General features: G+C 43.9%; 1 long non-coding RNA gene and 1 pseudogene across 1 annotated transcript in view; both read left to right on the top strand.

Moving 5' to 3' along the window:
• The first annotated feature begins 280 nt into the window (after window positions 1-280).
• Window positions 281-24119, top strand: part of LOC106998966 (uncharacterized) — a 34014-nt gene continuing 10175 nt past the window's right edge. The window contains exons 1-2 of the long non-coding RNA XR_013394889.1: window positions 281-572; window positions 7653-8067. This is a non-coding gene — a long non-coding RNA (uncharacterized LOC106998966). The remainder of the gene's footprint in view (window positions 573-7652; window positions 8068-24119) is intronic.
• On the top strand, window positions 4254-4377 carry LOC114679219 (U4 spliceosomal RNA; annotated as a pseudogene).

The following is a 24119-nucleotide window of genomic DNA, read 5'->3' as shown; positions in this document are numbered from 1 at the left end:
GCCTGGGCGGTTGCGAACACCCGCCTCCCACCCTTCACGAGCTGACTTCCGGTCTCTTTCTATGTCTATTGGCCAACCCGTCTGACTATCGCATCACGACCTTAAAGTGGATTAGTTGGCCTTGTGGTCAGTCATAGTGACCCCAAACAATGGGAGAACTCATTGGCGCCATAAAGTGTCGGTCACTTTGTCGCGGGACGTCGCGTGGTACAATTGGCCTGTGAGAGTACCATTCATCCCGCCCTCATCTGAGGTGACGGGAAAGGGCCGGGAAATTTCCACTTCTGAATAAAATGACTGCTGAAGTGATGACCCGCAAGAATTGGCCAAATCTGGAGTAGACTTCACCCTGCACTTGGTGAAACTTGTACGTCAAGGATGCAAGAGGCGCCGAAGTAACGCAGCTCCCACCTGTCGCTCTCTGCTGGGCGCCGAGACTACGGCCGGAGAACAGCTGCATTGGGATTGGAGAAAGGAAGCCATCAGTCTTAGGGAGGCTCCACCTTCTTGCCATTGCCTGGTTGGAGGAGCGCAGCGTCAGTCACTAAGAGCGGTCACCACCTCTGGGACAGGTGAAGATGCGTAACTTATTTGCCGCGGGCTATTTGGGAGGGAATAGGGGACAGGGAACGGTGAGGGGACAGTCGAGGGGCAAGGCCGATCCTGCTTCGCGCCTCCCGCCTTTCCGAGTTGAGCCCAGCGCGCGGGTCTGAGGGACACCCGGGTAGCTCCTTGGGATGGCCGCCTAGAGGAGACTCGACCCGCCCGCGTGCCAGGACCTGGCCGCGCGCCGCAGTTCTACAGCCTTCGGGCGGGATCGCCCAGCGGGGCCGCGTTCTCCTGTTTGCGGACGGCGGCGGGCCTGAGGGCTGGACAGCGCCATGCCTCAGTACCGGGAACTGTCCCACGTAGGAAGGTGGGAATGCCGCGACCCGCGCGCGGAATCCGACCTCACGGTGGAACGGGGTGGTGAAGAGTGCGTGCTCCGGGGCAGTTTCGAGTTCTGGTGCTGCCACTTACTTGCTGCCTGACTTCGGCGCTTTTGCTGTTTCATTTTTGTGACTTTCAACTCGCTCCTCTGTGAAATGGGAGTAATATTAGTACCTTCCTCATTGGGTGGTTGTTACGAATAAATTAGGTGATAACGTAGCGCTTAGCAAAGTCCCAAACTTACAGGAAATACTCATTTTTGCTAGTTATTATCTCCTCTTCCTTCAGGAACTCTCTGCTCGCCCCTGGGTCCTACCAGCGCAACTAATTCCAGTTATAATCAGATCTGTGTGGTGCAAAACAAGGCTAGCTGTGCTGGTCTTCCCTCCTCTAAGGATGTCTCTTCCTCCCTGTATCCATCTCTCTATCTCTGTCTTTATCTTGTCAATAAAGAGGGGGGTTTAAAAATGCTCAGATTCTATAGCGGGCGCCGTGGCTTACGCCTGTAATCCCAACACTATGGGATGCTGAGGCGGGCAGATCATTTGAGCCCAGGAGTTCGAGACCTGCCTAGGCAACATGGTGAAACCCCGTCTCTACAAAAAATACAAAAATTAGGCTGGGCGCGGTGACTCACGCCTGTAATCCCAGCACTTTGGGGGGCCTAGGTGGGCGGATCATTTGAGGTCAGGAGTTTGAGACCAGCCTGACCAACATGGTGAAACCCCGTCTATACTAAAAATACAAAAATTAGCCGGATGTGGTGGTGTGTGCCTGCAATCCCAGCTACCGGGGAGGCTGAGGCAGGAGAATCGCTTGAACCCAGGAGGCGAAGGTTGCAGTGAGCCAAGATCGTGCCACTGCACTCCAGGTTGGGCGACAGAGCAAGACATCGTCTAAAAAAATAAATAAATAATAATAATAATTAGACCAATAATAATAATAATAATTAGACCAGCATGGTGGTGCACGCCTGTAATCCTAACTACTCAGGAGGCTGAGGCGGGAGGGAATCCCCTGAGCCTGGAAGATGGAGGTTGCAGTGAGCCGAGATCCTGCCACTGAACTCCAGCCTGAGCGATAGAGTGGTGCCCTGTCTCCAAAAAAAAAAAAAAAAAAAAAAAAAAATCTGTTTCTATCTAATCCTTTAATCAGAGATCACCAAAAAAGGAGTCTGGTGGTTTGTATGGAAAATATCCTTTGATCCCGAGAATGTCCATAGGATAACAGAATTTGGCTGAAAAAAAAATGGCCGGGCGCATTGGCTCATGCCTGTAATCCTAGCACTTTGGGAGGCAGAGGTGAGCGGATCACGAGGTCAGGAGATGGAGATCATCGTGGCCAACATGGTGAAACCCCGTCTCTACTACAAATACAAAAATTAGCTAAGTGTGGTGGTGCGTGCCTGTAATCCCAGCTACTCCGGTGTCTGAGGCACGACAATCGCTTGAACCCCGGAGGCGGAGGTTGCAGTGAGCCGAGATCGCACCACTGCACTCCAGCCTGGCCACAGAGCAAGACTCAGTCTCCAAAAAAAAAAAAAAAAAAGTCATTTTCTCCTCTCTTACAACTTTAACAAAGGCCTTTATATATCTCAACTGTGCAAGATTTAATGTTTCATCATCCTTAAACTGGGATCTGAAATTTTTATAAGAATATAATGATTTTTTTATGACTTTAAAAGTTGATTCTGCCAAACATTTATTTAAAAAACATTTTGAAGATTATAAACATTTCTTTGGCTTGGTAATTGCTCATTTTGACATTTCACATGTAAAGGATAGTGTTTTCTATGAGCAGAACATGTTAGTTAAATGTTCTTTCTAGATAATAAGTTGTAGAAAATAAATAAAAAGTCTTGTACCTATTCTACAGAACTATTTTAATGTAAATGCTATGTACACTGGCTTTAGTTAGCATTTGTGGAATTTAATTAGCCTATACCCTCAGTGCTGTTAAGTTTTCAAGGCATGTGTGACTAAGTCACAACCCAAACTAATAACACCAACAAAAGAAACCTAGCACTGCCCAACCCACTTCAAAGCTGGATTATCCAGAATTGGTATGGATACATCCTTAGGCAAAAACAGGTATTGACTGGTACAGCATTACAAAGGAACTACTTGTCATGCTTACTACTGATACAAAAATAATTTCTGAGGCAACTCCCTGAACAAACTCATTAAATTCTTTAAACAAATGCAGTGACTCTCAAGGACACAGGGAAAGGAAATATGGATATATATACATTTTTCTCAATTTATCTGAGAGAGAAGAAAACACTCTCTTTACTCAGTGCCTACCGACTAACCCCGAGTATAGCTAAAGAAATGTGATTCAGCAATAATCTTTGTTTCACCAGGACCTTTACTTGAGATACCTGTCAGTAGTTTGACAGTCAGTATGGGAATTAGGAACTCCCAGTCTCCTATATTTTGGTGACTGCTCTATAGAGTCTCTATTAAATGTGATTTAACGGCTGGGCATGGTGGCTCATGCCTATAATCCCAGCACTTTGGGAGGCCAAGGCGGGTGGATCACCTGAGGTCAGGAGTTCAAGAGCAGCCTGGCCAACATGATGAAACCCTGTCTCTACTAAAAATACAAAAAATTAGCCAGGCGTGGTGGTGGGCACCTATAATCCCAGCTACTCAGGAGGCTGAGGCAGGACAATTGCTTGCACCTGGGAGGCAGAGGTTGCAGTTAGCCAAGATCACACCACGGCACTTCAGCCTGAGCAACAAGGGTGAAACTTTGTCTCAAAAAGAAAATGTGATTCAATAGTTCCATATATACTACATTCCTATGGATTTAAAATTTGAAAACTCATTGATAAATCATCACAATATCAAGTGATACATTTGATAAATAAATAAAATCACATTCAGGCCAGGTATGGTGGCTCATGCCTGTAATCCCAGCACTTTGGGAGGCTGAGGTGGGTGGATCACCTGAGGTCAGGAGTTCAAGACCAGCCTGGCCAACATGGTGAAACCCTGTCTCTACTAAAAATACAAAAATTAGGCCGGGTGCGATATAGCTCACACCTGTAATTCCAGCACTTGGGAGGCCAAGGCGGGTGGATCATAAGGTCAGGAGTTCAAGACCAGCCTGACCAACACGGTGAAACCCCGTTTCTACTAAAACTACAAAAATTAGCTGGGCGTGGTGGTGCGCACCCATAATCCCAGCTACTCAGAAGGCTGAAGCAGGAGAATCACTTGAATCCGGGAGGTGGAGGTTGCAGTGAGCTGAGATCACGCCATTACACTCCAGCATGGGTGACAGAGCGAGACTCTGTCTCAGGAAAAAAAATGGAGTGGAGATTTGCTTAGTGGTAGTATCATAGCCAAAGGAATGATTATTGCTAATTGAAAACTTTTCCCAATACCCTGCCATGATGACTTGAAATATAGTCAGCACTGGCAATTTTGAGTCTCTATGGAATAAAGAAGAAAAGAAAAAAAAAGACAGTGGGAATATTTAGAGTCTGCTTATAATGTGTTTCAAAGCACTCTGTTTTGACCATCTTCCAGATCAAGAAGGATAAAAAACACATGGCCGGGCGCGGTGGCTCAAGCCTGTAATCCCAGCACTTTGGGAGGCCGAGGTGGGCAGATCGTGAGGTCAGGAGATCGAGGCCATCCTGGCTAACATGGTGAAACCCCGTCTCTACTAAAAATACAAAAAAAATTAGCCGGGCGTGGTGGCAGGCGCCTGTAGTCCCAGCTATTCGGGAGGCTGAGGCAGGAGAATGGCGTGAACCTGGGAGGTGGAGCTTGCAGTGAGCCAAGATTGTGACACTGCACTCCAGCCTGGACAACAGAGCAAGACTCTATCACAAAAAAAAAAAAAAAAACCCTTATAAAAACTGTATAGCCAAAGGAGTTTTATTTTGTTATTTTGTTTTTTGAGACAGGGTCTCACCCTGTCACTGGGGCTGAAGTGCAGTGGTACAATCACCTGCTCACTGCAGCCTCGACCTCTCAGGCTCAAGCGATTCTCCCACCTTAGCTTCCCAAATAGCTGGGACCACAGGATTGGACCACCATGCCTGGCTTTTTTTTTTATTATTATTATTTGTGGAGACGGGGGTCTCCCTATGTTACTCAGGCTGCTGGCCTCTAACCTCTGGGCTCAAGCAGTCCTCCCGCCTCAGCCTCCCAAAGTGCTGAGATTATAGGTGTGAGCCACTGTGCCCAGCTAGCCCAAGGGTTTCTAAAACTTCTGAGACAATAAGAGGTTTCAAATCCCATAATATGAGATTGACAAACTAAATTATAGATACAGGGACTTTAGCTACATGAAGTTCTTTCACATGCATCCTGCATTTTCTCTAGACATTTAATTCCTATATGCCAATCCATCTCAGTTCAGCCCATCTGTATAAGAAGTAAACCAACATATTTGTTGCACTTGGAGGTCATTTAACCTTTATAATGATCCTATTCAGATTTTACCCATTTTGTAGATGAGGAAGTTGAAACTTCAAAATTGTTAAATAACTTGCCCAAGGTTATAAGGCCAGTGTATAGAAAAGCCGGGATTTGAATTTATTTCTGCTTGGTCCCAAAACCCATGCTCTTCCCACTATATCACATCAATTCCATGGCAACCTCAAAAGCAGAGGAAATTCATCAGTCAGGTAAACATGCTTCAACCATTTTATCCTTCTTATAAATCTGCTAATCAGCACCCTAGGTGAAGTTATCCCTGACTACCATCAAATATATCTTCCTCCCTTATAACAGAAACATTTAAAACTTGTCTTCTGGTTTCTCCAACTATATTGTTAGTTTCTTAGACCATGTAATTTCACACTAAAAAAATCTAATAGTTTACACAAATTAGCCAGGTGTGGTGGTGGGCCCCTGTAATCCCAGCTACTCAGGAGGCTGAGGCAGGAGAATTGCTTGAGCCCAGGAGGTGGAGATTGCAGTTAGCCAAGATCATGCCACTGCACTCCAGCCTGGGCAACAGAGTGAGACTCTGTCTCAAAAAAAAAAAAAAAAAAAAAAATCTAATAGTTAATACATTCACATGGTTCAAATTTCAAAAAGAACAAAACAATTTGACACAACAGGCATGTGGAAAAAAGAATAAAATGAATATAAAATGAGGAAAAGAGTCTTTTTACTTTCCCCACTAAATACCTAGACCTCCTCTCGTACACAAACCATGTTATTAGGTTTTTAGATATCCTTCTCAGGCCAGGAGCAGTGGCTCACACTTGTAATCCCAGCATATTGGGACGCCAACATAGGATTATTGCTTGAGCCCAGGAGTTTGAGACCAGCCTGGGCAAAATAACAAGACCCCCATCTCTATAAAACTAAAAATAAATACATAACTTTGGTTCAATAAGCCACCCACCATAGTTTTCGATAAACAATAAAAATTGTTAAAGGAAGAGTACAAAATTTTTTCATTTTAGCTGAATTGAGTAAATTGGGTTAGAACAAGGAGATACTGGAGTGTAGGAAACAAGCAATCTGGCTGCAGCTTTTTGCCCAGGTATGACATAATGAACACCTGGATTAGGGAAGTGGCTATCAGAATGGAGAAAAACTGTCAATAAGTGTAATCAGCATGAAGGTCAGGCACAGTTGCTCATGCCTGTAATCCCAGCACTTTGGGAGGCCAAGGCAAGAAGATCACTTGAGCCCAGGAGTTTGAGATCAGCCTGGGCAACAAAGCAAGACTCCCTATCACTACAAAATAATAATAATAATAATAATAATAATAAAAGGTAGCCAAGTGTGGAGATATGTACCTGTAGTCCCAACTACTTGGGAGACTGAGGTGGGAGGATTGCTTGAGCCCAGGAGATCAAGGCTACAGTGAGCTATGATCACACCACTATTCACCAGCCTGGGTGACAGAGTGAGACCTTGTCTCAACAACAACAACAACAAAATCAGTATAACCTTTGCACCTGATGAAATGTGGGAAACAAAAGAGTATAGAAACAAAAGTTACTCCAGAGCTATACAAACTTTCTGAAAATAAATGTGGCATTATGCATCATGATCCTTTCTTTAAATTTTTATTTCCACCTATTAGAATGGCTAAAGTTCAAATAAGTGGCAATACCAATTACTGGCAAGAAGGCAGAGCAGCAAGAATTCTCATTCTGGTGAGAATGCAAAACAGTACAGCCACTTTGGGAGAGAGTTTGAAAGTTTCTTCCAAGCTAAACGTGTCTTAGGCCAGGCGCAGTGGCTCACACCTGTAATCCCAGCACTTTGCGAGGCTGAGGCAGGTGGATCACTTGAGGTCAGAAGTTCAAAACCAGCCTGGCCAACATGGTGAAACCCTGCCTCTACTGCTACTACTACTACTACTAATAATACAAAATTTAGCCAGGCATGGTGGTGGGTGCTATAATCCCAGCTACTTGGGAGGCTAAGGCAGGAGAATCGCTTGAACCTGGGAGGCAAGAGATTGCAGTGAGCCGAGACCCGAGATCACACCACTGCACTGCAGCCTGGGTGACAGAGTGAGACTCCATCTCAAAAAAAAAAAAAAAAAAAATCCAAACAACAACAAAGTTAAACATGATGGATTTACCTTATGTGTTTGGTTTCAGAGAGCAATGAGAAGAACTTAGCCAAGGTAGAACATTAATTGCTGAGTCAGCCAGAAACCCCCAAACTTTCAACTGGACAGAAACACAGATTTACTGTAACTCTGTAACTGAAAACTTTTTTTTTTTTTGACAGGGTCTTGCTCTGTTAGTGAGTAGTGCAGTGGTGCAGTCTCACTACAGCCTCAACCTCCCAGGCTCAAGCCATCCTCCCACCTCAACCTCCCAAGTAGCTGGAACTACGGGTGCACACCACCATGCCAAGCTAGTTTTGTTTTGTTGTGTTGTGGTTTTTTTGGTTTTTTTTTTTTGTATTTTTTGTAGAGACAGGGTTTTTGCCATGTTACCCAGGCTGCTCTCAAAATCCTGGGCTCAAGCGATCCACCTGCCTCAGTCTCCCAAAGTGCTGGGATTATAGGTGTGAGCCACCACACCTGGCCCACATTTTTAAAAGACATCAAGTTGTAGCTTTGCTTTTTGCAAAAGTTAAACATCTCTCTGCAGAAAGGTCATATTGGATGACAATGAAGATTAATCCACTCTTCCCCCAGGTGAGTCCTTGGTGAGTACTTTTGTGTATTGCTTCCATTGGAAGGATTGTACTGAAAATATGAGTGCTAGCAGTAATTCTATGAGCTTTCTCACTTCAGTACTAATTAAAAGGAAAAGCCCCCCAGCACAGTGGCTTACACCTATAATCCCAACACTTTGGGAGGCCGAGGTGGGCGTATCACAAGGTCAGGAGTTCTAGACCACCCTGGCCAATATGGTGAAGACCCGTCTCTACTAAAAATACAAAAATTAGCCAGGCATGGTGATGGGTGCCCATAGTTCCAGCTACTTGGGAGGCTGAGGCAGGAGAATCGCTTGAACCTGGGAGGCAGGAGACTCGCTTGAACCCGGGAGGCAGAGGTTGCAGTGAGCCGAGATTGCGCCAGTGCATTCCAGCCTGGGTGATGGAGTGAGACTCCATCTAAAAAAAAAAGGAAAAACCAAGAGTCACTTTGAGAAATAAATACCATTAAGTGTGTAGTTCAGCCCAGATGTTCTGGTCTACAGTTGTACAAGCTCTTTGACAAGAATAGGGTTCTAAGAACTGACAATCAAGGCCGGGCGCGGTGGCTCAAGCCTGTAATCCCAGCACTTTGGGAGGCCGAGGTGGGCGGATCACGAGGTCAGGAGATTGAGACCATCCTGGCTAACACGGTGAAACCCCATCTCTACTAAAAAATACAAAAAACTAGCCAGGCGAGGTGGCGGGTGCCTGTAGTCCCAGCTACTCGGGAGGCTGAGGCAGGAGAATGGCATGAACCCAGGAGGCAAAGCTTGCAGTGAGCTGAGATCCGGCCACTGCACTCCAGCCTGGGCGACAGAGCGAGACTCCGTCTCAAAAAAAAAAAAAAAAAAAAAAAAAAAAAAAAGAACTGACAATCAATAGGTTACTTGGAGAAATCCAGAACCCTACCTTATGCATTACAGTGAATCCCCTGCCTCTTCTATCCCACACTTGGTAAACCTGAAGCTAGTGACCCCAAATATCCTTTTTCACATGTCCTCTTACCACTGCAACTTAGGCAGCCACACCTACCTTTTGTAGAAGCTCTCCTTGGCTGGTACCATGTCTTTCTGCCACAGACTTTAGAAGATCCCAGAATTGGTGAAAATTTTGAATCTTATGGTCTGAGCACTTTTTCTGATGAGAGAACAGCTAGATAGCAACCCTAGCAGCAAGAATCCTCTTATTTTACAAGTTATGGTGGCCTGGCATTTAGTGAATCAGCACTTTCGAGTCAGAAGAACCCTTGAGGGTTGTTTTAGTTTTTCACAATCCCCCCCCACCATTTTTTTTTTTTTTTAGACGGAGTTTCACTCTTCTTGCCCAGGCTGGAGTCCAATGGCATGATCTCGACTCACTGCAACCTCCACCTCCCAAGTTCAAGCGATTCTCCTGCCTCAGCCTCCCAAGTAGCTGGGATTATAGGCGTGTGTCACCATGCCCAGCTAATTTTGTATTTTTAGTAGAGATGGGGTTTCACCATGTTGGCCAGGCTGGTCTCGAACTCCTGACCCAGGGTGATCCACCCACCTCGGCCTCCCAAAGTGCTGGGATTACAGGTGTGAGCCACCACACCTGGCCTTACAATTTTTTTAAAATAGAGGAGTAACTTGAGGAGTGAATATTAGAATCAGTATCTCCCAATAAAATCTCTGAAGTGATTTTACATGACCCAATCATTACCCTCTGATTTTTCCTGTGAGAACCTGAAGTACATCCTTGCTTACCACAATGAGAAAGGAGCAGATCCAGGACTCCAACTCAAAGAGCAATTTGGGCTTATAAGTGAGGACTGGGTCACTCTGAAGTGACCCAGTCAGTTCAGTCTTGGAGACTCTTGTGGAGTGTTTGAACTCAACTCAGTTTGCCACACCCTAAATCAGGAGATACAGCATGGTGTTCACCTGCAGGGCAGGTAACAGTGCCACCTACCAGGTGTTCTTTCCCAAGGAAGTGGCTATGGCCCCAAAAGGACACTTGTAGAAAGTCTAGGCCAGACATGAGTCTGATATAAGCTCACAGAAGCTATTAAGATATATACTGGTCAGGACTCTACTCTTAAACTTTTCACCTAGAAGCCCTTCTTAGACCCTGGCATTTACACCTCTGGTGTCAAGGGAAAAAAAAGAAAAGAAAAACAGCCAAAATTGGACTTCTCCAGCAGAGATTTAGTCAACACAAAAGGTTCATCAGTTGAAAAGAATTGCATCACTGTTACAGAGTTATGTAGGACATACGGGCAGGCCTGTCTGTGGCCTCTGGAGTTTGGTTAAAGCCCTAAACTGTCCCAATGGCTCCACCCATAAGCTGGCAACATTTTAAATCAAGATTGAGCCATACTAGAGAGTCCAAAGAAAACAGCAATACTTTTCTGTATACCAGGGATTTCAAATGAATATTAGAATTCCTGGAGAGTGACTGAAGGGCTCAGAAATACTTAAAAACCCTTCAAAGCACTGGTTGACCACTATTCAGAGCCTGGTAATCCTCATGCCCAACAGTTACTCTCACAAGTTCCCTGTTGCACTCCCTGTATACCATTAGCAGTAGTGTAATTGATACAATCTTTAGGGAAATAAGTTTGGAGGTGCCTTCATTTTATTTTTTTGAAACAGAGTCTCTGTCGCCCAGGCTGGAGTACAGTGGCGTGATCTCAACTCACTGCAACCTCCATCTCCTGGGTTCAAGCAATTCTCCTGCCTCGGCCTCCCAAGTAGCTGGGATTACAGAAATATGCCACCACGCTTGGCTAATTTTTGTATTTTTAGTAGAGACCGGGTTTCACCATGTTTGCCAGTCTGGCCTGGAACTTCTGACCTCAAGTGATCCATCCACCTTGGCCTCCCAAAGTGCTGGGATTATAGGCATGAACCACTGTGCCCAGTCCTTCTTCTTCTTCTTCTTTTTTTTTTTTTTAGTGCACCTACCCTTTGATTTAGCAAATCCATTTCCAACTCTGGGGAAAATGTGGCACAGAAACCCTCACACATTAACCCAAAAAAAAAAAAAATTGTGTACAAGGACATTCATTAAAACCTTACTTGTCAGGGCCAGGCACGGTGGCTCACTCCTATAATCCCAGCACTTTGGGAGACTGAGGTGGATGGATCACTTGAGGTCAGGAGTTCAAGACCAGCCTGGCCAACATGGTGAAACCCCATCTCTAAAAAAAAAAAAAAGGACAGGGTGGCTCATACCTGTAATCCTAGCACTTTGGGAGGCCAAGGCGGGTGGATCACTTGAGGTCAGGAGTTTGAGACCAGCCTGACCAACGTGGCAAAACTTCATCTATACTAAAACATACAAAAATTAGCCAGGCATGGTGGCAGATGCCTGTAATCCCAGCTACTTGGGAGGCTGAGGCAGGAGAATCACTTGAACCTTGGAGCAAAGGTTGCAGTGAGCCGAGATCACACCACTGCACTCTAACCTCGGTGACAAAGCGAGACTCTGTCTCAAAAAAAAAAAAAAAAAAATTAGCCAGGGGTGGTGGTGCACACCTGTAGTCCCAGCTACTAGGGAGACTGAGGCATGAGAATCACTTGAAGGTGGGAAATGGAGGTTGCAGTGCGCAAGATCATGCCACTGCACTCCAGCATGGACAAAAGAGTGGGACTCCGTCTCAATACAAACAAGCCAGCAAACCTTACTTGTCCATCAATAAGTAAGTGGTTAAGTTAGCTGCGATACAGTTATAACATGACCTACAATATACTTGTTAAAAAGAATGAAGAGGCCAGGCAGAGTGGCTCATGCCTGTAATCCCAGCACTTTGAGAGGCTGAGGCAGGCAGATCATGAGGTCAGGAGATTGAGACCATCCCGACCAACATGGTGAAACCTCGTCTCTACTAAAATACAAAAATTTAGTTGGCTGTGGTGGCTCACGCCTGTAGTCCCAACTACTCGGGAGGCTCAGGCAGGGGGGAATAGCTTGAACCCAGGAGGCGGAGGATGCAGTGAGCCAAAATCATGCCACTGTACTCCAGCCTGGCGATAGAGCAAGACTCCATCTCAAAAACTAAATAAATAAATACATAAGTAAGTAAATAAATAAAAGAACGAAGAAAATCAGAAGGCTGATTGTGCATGGTACACTGCCAAGTGGGGGAAAAATGAAATTATTTCAGTTTTTTACTAGAAATATATCATTTTATTTCTGCATATATTGTTTGAATTTGTTTACAATGAGTATGTAATGCCTTTGTAACAAACAACTATTTTCCAAAACCACCCCAGTTATTACCTTAAAACCAAACTTTAGATAGTTGGTAGATTTTTTGTTTTTAAAAATCTTTATTGTTATTATTGTGTTTAACAAATTAAGAAGAAAAATAAAATTTTAAAAATTTAGAATGCACTTTTTTGTGCAAAATCTAGGGAGCTGCATTTAACTCAGAGAAATGTGAAGTTAGGGAAGAAATATTTCACTTATACTTTGATATACACACACATACACGGGTATATTACCACAATTTTGTTGTTGTTTTTGAGACAAAGTCTTGCTGTGACACCCAGGCTGGAATGCAATGGAGCAATCTCGGCTGACTGCAACCTCCAATTCCTGGGTTCAAGCAATTCTCCTGCCTCAGCCTCAAGAGTAGCTGGGATTACAGGCATGCACCACCACACCTGGCCTTTTTTTTTTTTTTTTTTTTTAATATATATTTTTAGTAGAGATGGGGTTTTGCCATATTGGCCAGGCTGGTCTCAAACTCCCAACCTCAAGTAATCCACCTGCCTTGGTTTCCCAAAGTGCTAGGATTACAGGTGTGAGCCACCACACCCAGCCAATTCTTAGCCCCACCCAGCTAGACGGAGTCTCACTTTATCACCCAGGCTGGAGTACAGTGCAGCGGTCTCAGCTCACTGCAACCTCCGCCTCCCAGGTTCAAGTGATTCTTGTGCCTCAGCTTCTCAAGTAGCTGGGATTATAGGCATGCACTACCACACCCAGCTAATATTTTATTTTATTTTACTTTACTTTTACTTTATTCTATTCTATTCTATTCTATTCTATTCTATTCTATTCTATTCTATTCTATTCTACTCTACTCTACTCTACTCTACTCTATTCTATTCTATTCTATTCTATTCTATTCTACTCTACTGTATTCTACTCTACTCTATTCTATTCTACTCTATTCTACCCTACTCTATGCTATTCTACCCTATTCTACTCTGTTCTACTCTACTCTATTCTATTCTATTCTACTCTCCTCCACTCTATTCTACTCTACTCTACTCCGTTCTACTCTACTCTACTCTATTCTATTCTATCCTATTTTATTTTATGACGGAGTCTCGCTCTCTCACCCAGCCTGGAGTGCAGTGGCTTGATCTCGGCTTACTGCAACATTCACCTCCCAGGTTCAAGCAATTCTTCTGCCTCAACCTCCCAAGTAGCTGGGACTACAGGCGCCCGCCACCACGCACGACTCATTTTGTATTTTTAGTAGAGATGGGGTTTCACCATGTTGGCCAGATTGGTCTTGAGCTCCTGACCTCAGATGATCCACCCGCCTTTGCCTCCCAAAGTGCTGAGATTACAGACAGGAGCCACCGCGCCCGGCCATATTCCCACAATTCTCAGAGTATGGTCTATAGATTCCTGCAGCCCTCAAGACCTTTTCAGGGGAATCCATGAAGTCAAAACTATTTTCATTATAATTCTAATGTATTATTTTTCACTATATTGACTTTCGTAGTGATGGTACAAAAGCAATGGGGGGTAAAAATTTGCTGGTACTGCTGGGTATGATGATGCATGCCTGTAGTCCCTGCTACTCAAGAGGCCGAGGCAGGAGGATTGCTTGAGCCCAGGAGTTTAAGGCTACAGTGAGCTATGATCTCACCACTACAATCCAGCCTGGGCAACAGAGTGAGCTCCTGTTTCTAAAAAACAAAGATCGCTGGTACTTCAGCACAGTATTAGGCAATGGCATCAAACTGTACTAGCAGTAAATATATTCTTCCCCATTGGGCACTCAAAGCAGGAAAAGGCCAATTTTATTAAGAATCCTTGATGAAGCAGTAAAAATTAATTTTATTAAAACTTGACTCTTGAGTACAAGTGTTTTTAATATTCTATGTTAGGAAATGAGAAGGATACACAGAGCACTTCTGCTATTTATCAAAGTACATTGGTTATCTCAAGGAGCATAGCTATTTGGTTGCAAGCTGCATTGGCCTTTTTTTTTTTCATAGAACACCATTTTTACTTGAAAATAGCACTGACAGGCAAATGTTGGTAATTCAGATGTGGATATTTGGCAGACATTCTCTGGAGCCTGTCACTTGAAGGAAAACACCTGACAATATTTATTTCCAATGATAAAATTCAAATCTTTGAGCAAAAATGAGAATTTTGGAAAATTGTACATATTACTGGTTGACAGTTTTCTAAAAGTTTTAAAGACTTTTTTGATGAGATAAATCATGGTATTAATAAATATTTTTTATATTATATAATAAAAATGTGTCAATGTTTGAAAGATCTGCACAGTTCAGTGAACCAATGTTTTCCAAATGACCAATCATGATGTTACAAAATCATACATGTGTAAAAGATCCATTGAAAGTATATTAGGCCAGGCGTGGTGGCTCACACCTGTAATCCCAACACTTTGGGAGGCCAAGGCAAGTGGATCACTTGAGGTCAGGAGTTCGAGACCAGACTGGCCAACATGGTGAAACCCCATCTCTATTAACAATACAAAAATTAGCTGGGCATGGTGGTGAGCACCTGTAGTCCCAGCTACTCAGGAGGCTGAGGCATGAGAATTGTTTGAACCCGGGAGGCAGAGGTTGCAGTGAGCCGAGATGGCACCACTACACTCCAGCCTGGGCAACAGAGCGAGAGTCCATCTGGAAAAAAAAAAAAAAGTAAGTAATAATAGGCCGGGTGTGGTAGCCCACACCTGTAATCCCAGCACTTTGGGAGGCTGAGGCAGGAGGATCGCTTGAGCCCATGAGTTCCAGACCAGCCTGGGCAACATAGGGAGACCCTGTCTCTACACATAATTTTTTTAAATTAGGGCTGGGCACCGTGGCTCATGCCTATAATCCCAGCACTTTGGGAGGCCAAAGCTGGAGGATCACTTGAGTCCAGAAGCTCAAGATCAGCCTAGGCAACATGGCAAAACCCTGTCTCTACTAAAAATGCAAAAAAATTAGCTGGGTGTGGTGGCGCATGCCTATAGTCTGAGGGGGGAGGATCACCTGAGCCTGGGAAGTCAAGGCTGAAATGAGCAGTGATTGCAGACACTGCACTCCACCCCGGGTAACTGAGCAAGACCCTGTCTCAAAACAACACCACAAAATGAAAGTGTGTGATAGACCAATGGATTTTAATATAACAGAGTATGGACATTTTGTAGTTATGGTCTCAACCTTTAAGAAACTAACAGTTGTTGGATTTTGGTGTATTGAAGGGAATATCCAGTTATCTGAAAAATCTATTGAAGTATTTCTTCCTTTTCCAACTACATAGCTGTGTTGAGCCAGATTTTCTTCATATTCTTCAACCAAAACACTCTTGCATTTGACTGAATACAGAAGCAGATATGAGAATCCAGCTTTTATAAAGCCAGACATTGAAGATGCCACTTTTCTCATTAAATATTTTTGTTTTGAAAAATATTTATTTAGCCAGGAGTGGTGGCTCATGCCTGTAATCCCAGCACTTTAGGAGGCCAAGGCAGGCAGATTCACCTGAGGTCAGGAGTTCAAGACCAGCCTGGTCAACATGGTGAAACCCCGTCTCTACTAAAAAAACAAAAATTAGCCTGGCGTGGTGGCATGCACCTGTAATCCCAACTACTTGGAAGGCTGAGGCAGAAGAATTGCTTGAACCCCAGCAGCCGAAGTTGCAGTGAGCCAAGATGGCATCAGTGTACTCCAGCCTGGGTGACAGAACAAGACTCTGTCTAAAAAAAAAAAGCCGGGCGCAGTGGCTCACGCCTGTAATCCCAGCACTTTGGGAGACTGAGGCGGGCGGATCACGAGGTCAGGAGATCGAGACCATCCTGGCTAACATGGTGAAACCCCGTCTCTACTAAAAATGCAAAAAATTAGCCAGGCGTGGCAGCGGGCGCCTGTAGTCCCAGCTACTTGGGAGGCTGAGGCAGGAGAATGGCGTGAACCCGGGAGGCGGAGCTTGCAGTGAGCCGAGATCGCGCCACTGCACTCTAGGCTGGGTGACTGAGCGAGACTCCATCTCAAAAAAAAAAAATTTTTTTTATGTGTGCATATATATATATATATATATATATACACACACACACACGTATACATATTTATAAAAAAGTTATGTTCACATTTATTAAATGAATATATATATTTTTTAAATCCTTCATTGGAAGATTTTTTTTCATGTGCCTACTGTGTCAAAGTAAGATTTTCTTTTCTTTTTTATTTTTATTTTTATTTTTTGGTGACACAGTGTCACTTCGTCACCTAGGCTGGAGTGCAGTGGTGCAGTCTTGGCTCACTACAACCTCCACCTTACAGGTTGAATCGATTCTCGTGCCTTAGCCTCCTCCAATAGCTGGGACTACAGGTGTGCACCATCACACCTGGCTTATTTTTATATTTTTAGTAGAGACAGGGTTTCACCATGTTGGCTAGGCTGTTCTTGAACTCCTGAGCTCAGGTGATCTGCCCACCCTAGCCTCCCAAAGTGCTGGGATTACAGGCATGAGCCACCTCAGCAGGCAGAAGATATTTTTTAATTCCCAGTTTTAACTTCTGACACAGTAAATATTGATACATATAACCCACATACATAAACAAGAGCTCTTTGGGTGTTTAATAATTTTTAAGGGTATAAAGGAGTTCTGAGACAAAAAGGCTTCAGAGCTGCTGCAGCACTATATAGCAGTTGCATTGGAGGCAGAAGAATGGAGGAGGTGAGGTATGGAGACTCTGCTGGGTTTGCTGTCTTTTTCCACTTAGTCAACTCTCATCTTTTAGCCCAGCAGTCAAAGCTTAGGAGCTAGAGCTTTGTACTGTGCTCTGGATGTTTCTGATGTGAATCTATGAAAGGGAAAATTTACTTCTTTTCTTCTTCCTCCCTCTCTATATATCCAGGTAGGATTTGGGGATGCACAGGGCAAAGAGAGAGAAACTAGGATAGGGCAAGTGGGAGTGAAGGACCTTCCCAGCCATAAGGATTTTATTCAGAAACTGAAGTTAGATGGTTAGGACAAGCTATTAGAAGCAAAGCCTGTCCACTCTGGCTCAGGAACTGGGGTGGGCCAGGGAAATGACCAAAACCCTTCAGTGACCTTAAAAAAACCAACCAATTCTTCTAGGCCACAGTGCAACATGGTTCATTAGAATAAGCCAACATGGAAAGAAATCAAGCTTAAAGAAAAAAAAAATGTAAACACATAGTAACAGCCTCTACTTTACCATTTACCTCTTCTTCCACCTCCACATCCACCTATTCCTTTCCCTCTTACCATCCATCCCTTCTCCGTGGCCTGAGCCCTATCTTTCCATAGGCTATTACTGATTGATTGAGAATGTTGTCATTTGGATAGAGAATTTAGGAGTAAGGCATTTCACCACGATTTGCGTCCCCTCTATGCCATTTTTCACCATGATTTGAGTCTCCTCTATGCCATCATACCCTCTGGCTATGATGATCTAGTATGATCTTTAGCAAGCAACTCCCCTCTCTCCTCTAGACCCTCAGTTTATGTTTTTTGTTGTTGTTGTTGTTTTGTTTTGTTTTGTTTTTGAGAAGGAGTTTCGCCCTTGTTGCCCAGGCGGGAGTGCAGTGGTATGACCTCAGCTCACCACAACGTCCGCCTCCTGGGTACAAGTGATTCTCCTGCCTCAGCCTCCCAATTAGTTGCATGCTACCACGCCCGGCTAATTCTGTATTTTTTTAGTAGAGATGGGGTTTCTCCATGTTGATCAGGCTGGTCTCAAACTCCAAACCTTAGGTGATCCTCCCACCTCGGCATCCCAAAGTGCTGGGTTACAGGCATGAGTCACCGCGCCTGGGCACAGTTTTTGTATTTAAAAAAATTTTTTTTTCAGTTTCTGTATTTTTAAAATGAGATTACCTTTCAGCTCTGTGATCCTATGGTTATCAATAAACAGGAGATAAGTCTAGGTTGGAACTAAGGTCTCAGAAATAAATGTAGTGTCATTGAAAATACCAGAGGAGGCCGGGCGCGGTGGCTCACACCTGTAATCCCAGCACTTTGGGAGGCCAAGGCAGGCAGATCACGAGGTCAGGAGATCGAGACCATCCTGGCTAACACGGTGAAACGCCATCTCTATTAAAAATACAAAAACTTAGCCAGGCGTGGTGGCGGGCACCTGTAGTCCCAGCTACTTGGGAGGCTAAGGCTGGAGAATGGCGTGAACCCAGGAGGTGGAGCTTGCAGTGAGCCAAGATCACACCACTGTACTCCAGTCTGGGCGACAGAGCGAGACTCCGTCTCAATTAAAAAAAAGAGAAAGAAAAGAAAATACCAGAGGAGGCGGGGCGTGGTGGCTCACGTCTGTAATCCAAGTACTTTGGGAGGCCGAGACAGGCTGATCACCTGAGGTCAAGAGTTCGAGACCAGCCTGACCAACACAGAGAAACCCCATCTCTGCTAAAAATACAAAAATTAGCCGGGCGTGGTGGCACATTCCTATAATACCAGCTACTCGGCAGGCTGAGGCTGGAGAATCGCTTGAATCTGGGAGGTGGAGGTTGCGGTGAGCTGAGATCATGTCATTGCAGTCCAGCCTAGGCAACAAGAGCAGAACCCTGTCTCAAAAGAAAAGAAAAGAAAAGAAAAGAAAATAGCAGAGGAAGCCAGGCACAGTGGCTCACACCTGTAACCCCAGCACTTTGGGAGGCTGAGGCAAGCAGATTACTTGAGCTCAGGAGTTTGAGACCAGCTTGGCCAACATGGTGAAACTCCATCTCTACAAAAGATACAAAAATTGAACAAGCATGGTGGCAGGCGCCTGTAGTCCCAGCTACTTGGGAGGCTAAAGTGGGAGGATCGCTTAAACCCAGGAAGCAGAGGTTGCAGTGAGCTGAGATCCCACCACTGCACTCCAGACTGGGTGACACAGCAAGACTCTGTCTCAAAAATAAATAGAGAAAATAGCAGAGGATCTAGTGAAGGAACATGGTCTAGTTTGCATCACTGCACATTATAATCCCCTTTGTAAGTGGATATATTAATGGAAGGTGAACAAACATGTCTGAAAACAACCTGGAGAAACCTCCCAAGGCCATGATTCTTCCCTTGGGTTCACTTAGCTAGTAGGTTCCTGGAATTGGTACTGGAAAATTCCCCAGTTCTTGTCCAGAAGTGCTAATTCCTTTGGTCTTAGAGGCCCTAGAGGTTTTCAACCTCCCCATTTTGACCTTCCTGTTAGGTTCTGGCCCCTACCATTCTTTTTATTTTTTAACAGCTTTATTTTTTATTATCTATTTTTTTAGAGACAGAGTCTTGCTCTGTTGCCCAGGATGGAGTACAGTGGTGCAACCATAGCTCACTGCAGCCTGAAACTCCTGGACTCAAGCAGTCCTCTTACCTTGGCCTCCCAAAGTGCTGGGATCACAGGCATGAGCTACTGCACCCCCACCTTAACAGCTTTCTTAAAATATCATTCACATATCACACAATTCACTCAAAATGTTCAAGTCAATAACTTTTATTATATGCAGAGCTGTGGAACCATCACATCTGTTTTTTTGTTTTTTGTTTTTTTTTAACTTTTAGAGATGGCATCTTGCTATGTTGCCCAGGCTGGAGTACAGTGGCTATTCACATACAAGATCATAGCACACTGTGGCCTCTAACTCCTAGCCTTAGCCTCCTGAGTAGCAGGAACTACAGGTGTGTGCCACCATGCTGTGCTTATCACATCTATTTTAGAACATTTTCATCACTCCTAAAAAGAATTCCTGCACCCCATAGCCATTATCCCTAGGCCCCCAGCCCTAGGCAACCACTAGTTTACCTTATGACTTTATAGATTTGCCTATTACGGATATTTCATATAAATGGAATAATATAATATGTGATCCCTTGTAACTGGCTTCATTCACTTAGAATGATGTTTTCAAGGTTTATTCTTGCTGTAGCATGTATGGGTGCTTCATTCCATTTTATGGCCAAATAATATTTCACTGTATGGATATAACACATTTTACTTATCCATTCATCATTTTGGGTTGGTGACTCATTTGGGTTATTTCTACTTTTTGGCTATCATAAATAATGCTGCTATGAACATTCATGTATATCTTTATGTGGATATAAGTTTTAAATTCTCTTGGGTCCCTTATCAGTTTTATATTTGCAAATATTTTATCCCATTCTGTGGGTTGTCTTTTCACTTTCTAGGCAGTGTCATTTGGTGCACAGAAGTTTTTTATTTTGATGATGTCCAATTTTTTTTTCTTTTGTTCCTTGTGCTTTTGGTATCATATCTAAGAAACCATTGCCAAATCCAAGGTCATAAAGATTTATACCTATGTTTTCTTCTAAGAAGTATTTTAGCTCTCATGTTTAGGTTATTGATCCATTTTGAGTTAATTTTTACATATGATGTGAAGTAGGTGTTCATCTTCATTCTTTTGCATATGGATATCTAATTTTCTCAGCACCATGTATCAAAAAGATGATCCTTTCAGTCAGGCACAGTGGCTCATGCCTGTAATCCCAGCACTTTGGGAGGCTGAGGCGGGTGGATCACCTGAGGTGAGGAGTTCGAGACTAGCCTGGCCAACATGGTGAAACCTGACTCTACTAAAAATATAAAAATTAGCTGGTGTGGTGGTGCACACCTGTAGTCCCAGCTACTTGGGAGGCTGAGATGGGAGGATTGCTTGAACCTGGGAGGCTGCAGTGAGCCAAGATCATGCCACTGCACTCCAGCCTGGGCAACAGAGTGAGACTACATCTCAAAAAAAAAGAAAGAAAGAAAAAGAAAAAAAAGAAAAAGAAAAAAGACTATTGTTTCACCATTGAATTGTCTTGGCAACCTTATCAAAAATTAATTGACCATAAATGTGAGGGGTTTTTCCTGGACTATCAATTCTACTTATCTGTATGTCTATCCTTATGACAGTACCACACACTGTCTTGATTATTATAGCTTTGTAGTAAGTTCTGAAATCAGAAAATGTGAGTCCTCCAACTTGGTTCTTCATTTTCAAGATTGTTTTGGTTATTCTAGGTTGGCCCCTACTATTCTTACCCCAAGTGGCAAGACTCCCTTGCCCACACTACTTTTTCCAAGGCATTAATTATGGTGACCTATAAACCCTAATCCTCATCCTCTCCAACCTCATCCTGCAATATTCTCTCTCTCACTCCACTCTAGCGAGATAGTCCTTCTTTCAGTTTCTCAAACATTCCAAAGTCTTTCCTGCCTGATGGCCTTTGAACCCCTGTTCCCTTTGCTAAGAATGTTTCCCTCCACCCTCCACTTCCTCCTTCCTTTTATCAAGACTGACTTTCTGTTGCCCAGGCTGGAGGAAAGTACAGCAGTCTAATCATGGCTCTATGCAGCCTCAAATTCCTGGGCTTGAGCAATGCTTCCATCTCACCCTCCCTCATAGCTGGGACTACAGGCAGGTACCACTACACCCAGCTTATATGTATTTTTCTACTAGAATGTCTCCGTTCTAGTAGGGGAGACAGAAAAATACAGGAGAGGAAAGATAATGTCTTAGTTAACAATGAATTCCTACTGCCTGGCATATAATAGTTATGTAATATGCATTTGTTTAATGGATGAATGAATGAAAGACCAGTCAATCCCTGGACAGCCCTTTAGTAGGATTAGCATCAGGAAAAGAGGAAGGAGGCAATGAACTTGGCCCTCAAACCAGGGTTGCTTTCCTTGTACTCACCTCTCATTTTGTGCCAGTCAGCAATTCCTCCCTCCTTTCATTCAAATAATTACCCCAAACTCTCCTCCTAATGAATATCTATGTACCTTTGAGAAGTAGATACAGACACATTCCTGCCTTCCCCAATCTCTGCTCTGGATTGCCTTCAGGGAAAAAAAAGCCAAAGATGTCTCTGACAATAGTGTATATGGACAAGTACACCCTCAGATTCATTTGCAGAGATAAAAATCTAGAGTATTGGGAAGCATGAGACACCAGACAAGGGTATAGAAGAATACAGAACTAAGAAGGTAAGAATTCAGAACCTCAGGGAGAATCAGAATCTCAGGCAGAGAGCTTGGGAATTCACATCACAACCTTTGATTCTAATGCCTGCAAAAGTTTGAGAACCATTGTCCCATAGCTACAGACTGGAGAGGAAAGGCCTGGGTTACTGATATGAAGGGATTTTCCCTGGAGCTTGGAAGGGAAGAGTTTCCAATCCCTTGGTAATCCTATATACAGCCCCAAGTCTTTCACTAAAGATCTTAAAGAATGTTACAGGCATCAATTAACCTTTCCAGCACCCTAGACTGAAAATCCAGGCTCTTGACCCTATTTTACTGACAAAAACTCAAACCTACGGTTTAGAGCCAAGAAAGGAATATCTTGGCTCACGTGACCTGAACTGAACAAGCTAAAGAGACGACAGGTATGCATCACCACACCTAGCTTATTTTTTATTATTTTTGTAGAGATAGAGTCTCACCATCTTATGCAGGCTGGTCTCAAACTCTTGGGTTCAAGCAGTCCTCCCACCTTAGCTTCCCAAGGTGCTGAGACTGCAGGCATGAGTCACTGCTCCTGGCTGACAGTGGTTCTTAATCTGGGGACTGTAGTGCACTTAAATTTATGTGTATATGTGTCACTCCTTGACTTTAGGCAGATGATACTTTCACTTACTCCTTGTCGCTCAAATCTCAGCTTAAAGGCAATCCCCTCAGAGAGGTCTTCCCTGAACACCCATCTTAAGTAATGTTTTCTATCATATCCTATTTTAATTTCTTCAGAGTACTTGTCATTATCTGAGATTATCTTACCCTTTCTTTGCCCCTCCTTCACTATAAGGTAAACTCCATGAAATGAGAAACCTATCTGACAGCACATTGTTGATGTTCAACAAGTGTTTGTTGAATGCTTAAATAAGCAAGTCTAAATGAAGATGTTTTCAACAATATGTAGATGCTGTTGAAATGAGTAAAATATACATTTATTTTTAAAGTCTAAATTTAGGCTGGGCGCAATGGCTCATGCCTGTAATCCCAGCAGTTTGAAAGGCCAACGCGGGAGGATTGCTTGAGTTCAGGAGTTCGAGACCAGCCTGGGCAATATAGCGAGACCCCATCTCTACAAATAATTTAAAAAATTAACCAGGTATGGTGGTATGCACTTGTAGTTCAGCTGCACTGTAGCCCCTCAGTCCCTGTAGTCCTGTAGCCTCTCAGCCTTGGCAGGCTGAAGCAAGAGGATTGCTAGAGCCTATGAGATCAAGGCTGTAGTGAGCTATGATTGCACCACTGCACTCCAGTCTGGGCAACAGAGCAAGACCCTGTCTCAAAAATAAATTAAATAAATAAATAAAAAGAAAAACCCTGATGTGATAGTCTAAGTATCTATTGATTGAGAGAAATACATGCCTAAAGTATCACTTGGCTGGGTGCAGTAGCTCATGCCATAATCCCAGCACTTTAGGAGGCCGAGGCAGGGGGATTGCTTGAGCCCAGGAGCTTGAGACCAGTCTGGGCAACATAGCAAGAAGTTCTCTCTTAAAAAAAAAGTCTTGGCTGGGCATGGTGGCTCACGCCTGTAATCCCAGCACTTTGGGAAGCCGAGGCGGGTGGATCACCCGAGGTCAGGAGTTGGAGACCAGCCTGGCTAACATGGTGAAACCCCGTCTCTACTAAAACTACAAAACAAATTAGATGGGCATGATGATGGGTGCCTATAGTCCCAGCTACTCGGGAGGCTGAGGCAGGATAATCACTTGAACCCCAGAGGTGGAGGCTGCAGTTAGCCGAGATCATGCCACTGCACTCCAGCCTGGGCAGCAAGAGTGAAACTCCAGTAATTTTTTTAAAAGTATAATTTAAATTTAGACTATTTTGAGACAGGATCTATGTCACT

Source organism: Macaca mulatta, chromosome 6 (assembly GCF_049350105.2).
Source record: "Macaca mulatta isolate MMU2019108-1 chromosome 6, T2T-MMU8v2.0, whole genome shotgun sequence".
In the NCBI taxonomy this organism is placed as follows: domain Eukaryota; kingdom Metazoa; phylum Chordata; class Mammalia; order Primates; family Cercopithecidae; genus Macaca; species Macaca mulatta.
This window is presented reverse-complemented; position numbering and strand designations above follow the sequence as displayed.